Source organism: Haliaeetus albicilla, chromosome 26 (genome assembly GCF_947461875.1).
Source record: "Haliaeetus albicilla chromosome 26, bHalAlb1.1, whole genome shotgun sequence".
Taxonomy (NCBI): Eukaryota; Metazoa; Chordata; class Aves; order Accipitriformes; family Accipitridae; genus Haliaeetus; species Haliaeetus albicilla.
The window spans coordinates 3,431,814-3,433,791 of NC_091508.1; the positions used below are offsets into that span (position 1 = coordinate 3,431,814).

At 63.2% G+C, this 1,978-nt stretch overlaps 2 non-coding genes across 2 annotated transcripts; one reads left to right on the plus strand and one right to left on the minus strand.

The window, feature by feature from the left end:
* Positions 1–61: 61 nt before the first annotated feature.
* TRNAK-UUU (transfer RNA lysine (anticodon UUU)) lies at positions 62–134 on the plus strand. Its single transcript has one exon. It is a non-coding gene; the product is annotated as a tRNA-Lys (tRNA).
* A 234-nt stretch (positions 135–368) lies between these two features.
* On the minus strand, positions 369–441 carry TRNAK-UUU (transfer RNA lysine (anticodon UUU)). Its single transcript has one exon. It is a non-coding gene; the product is annotated as a tRNA-Lys (tRNA).
* Positions 442–1,978: the final 1,537 nt, after the last annotated feature.

A 1,978-nucleotide genomic window follows, 5' to 3' on the forward strand; every position in this document is an offset into this window, starting at 1 on the left:
GCGAGCCCCCCCACACGCTCGGTTGCGGTGATAGTAACGGCCCGGGAACCAAACTGACAGAGCCCGGATAGCTCAGTCGGTAGAGCATCAGACTTTTAATCTGAGGGTCCAGGGTTCAAGTCCCTGTTCGGGCGAAATCACTATTTTTTTTCTTTACCCCCGCTCCAATCCTCTATTGCTGTTTTTGGTTGGTCGGTTGGTTTTTGTTTTTTTTTTCTTTCCTTGCCAGGGTTGTCCGGGGGCGCAGCTGGGACCCCCCTCGGCGGGAAAAGCCGCTCCTGTCGCGGGTGCAAAAGGTTTTTGAGCGGAAAAAAACAATACTCCAGAGAAAGGGGTGAAAAAAAAAAAACGAAACCCAAAAGCTTCATCGCCCGAACAGGGACTTGAACCCTGGACCCTCAGATTAAAAGTCTGATGCTCTACCGACTGAGCTATCCGGGCTCTGATGGGGCTGCCTGCTCTGCCTGTACATCGCGCTACCCGCGGGCTGCACTGCTGCCTGCACCCCCCTGCCTGCCCCCTCACTACAGCCCACACCCCCACGGCCACCCGCCGGCCAGCTCGTTAACGCCACGGTTATCGCGCAGCGTGGAATACAAATCCACCAGCACGGGCTGATCCTGCACCTTATTCTTACTGTAGGTGCAGCGTGGGCTGTGGGGCAGGGGGTGCCCTGCAAAAGGGGGGTGCCCTGCAGAGGAGGGTCCCCCACCACGGGCCCTGGGGGTCCTCTTCCCCCCCACTTCCCCGCGTCAAAGCTCAATATGCGGCTACGAGGGCAGTGCTGGAGAAACCTGGGGTGTTTCAAAGGGGGTTAGGGAAAATGCGAAGAGAAGGACGGGGAATAATGCGTCCCAGGACAGGGGATACTGCAGTGTGTTAATTAGTGGGATTTCTCCAGCCGACCCCCAGCCCCGCTTGCAGCTCATCCCCGCGCCGTGGGTGACGATTCGAATCGGAGGGCGGGTGCAGCCCATGGGGTTTTGCGGGCGGACGTGGTGCTAATTGGGGCCATTTTTCCATCAGGGCCTGGGGGAGATGGGGCCTGGGGGGTCCCCAGCCACAGCAGGGGACCCCCGAGTCCCAGCTTACCCCCACACACGGCATGGTCAATCCTGCAACCAACAACCTCCATCCTCCCATCTCCTGGGGATCTTCAGGGAAGCAGGGAGGCTGTCACCACTAAACCCAAACCACAGGCTGTGACCCGCAGCCCTCCCAGTGCTGCTCGCGGCTCTCCGGCGCGGCGCTGGGGTTTCGGAGGTGAATATTACCCCTGTCTGCGAGAGCCTGGCAGGGCCAGCTGCCTGCAAAAACAAATTACAGCTACCGCTGCGATGGCTCCAGCACGTCTGTTGCCCACAACGTGCTTGTGCGGCCGCTTCTGCCCTTGCTCTCCCCCAAGCCCAGGGGCTGGCTGCTGCGGGTGGGAGCGTGTCCCCACCAACCTGGGCGGACGGGGACGGGGGGCTCCGGGGACCAGCACGAGCACCCAGCCCCAGTAGGGTGCTGTGGGGTGTCTCAGCACCCTCCTGCAGCTCCTCAGAGGGGTACACAGGAGCACCAGCAGCCCTGGAGGTAGTAGCCCAGTGGGAAGCAGCAGGAGGTGGGTGCTGATGGGGACCCCAGAGATACCCCCGAGGATGGGGCAGCAGCGTTTTGGGGAGATGGAGGGCGGCCGGCGCTGCGGCCAGGACGATTAGCAGGAGCGGTTTATCGCCCGCCCCCGCCGGCTGCGGAGCGGGGGGCGATGCGGGGAGGAGATGAGCATCCCGGGGGAGAGCTGGGAGAGTCCCGGTGACACGTAAGGGGGAAAGCCGAGGAACACCGGGAGCTCGACGGGGACCACCCCCGTGCGTGTCCGTGTCCCCCCCTCCCCTCCCCGGCCCCGTGCAATGCGGCGGGCCGCCGGGAGATGGCCCCGCTCGGCGCTGCGCCCCTCCATTGTCCGCCGCTGCCGTCGTGCTCCCTCCCTTTT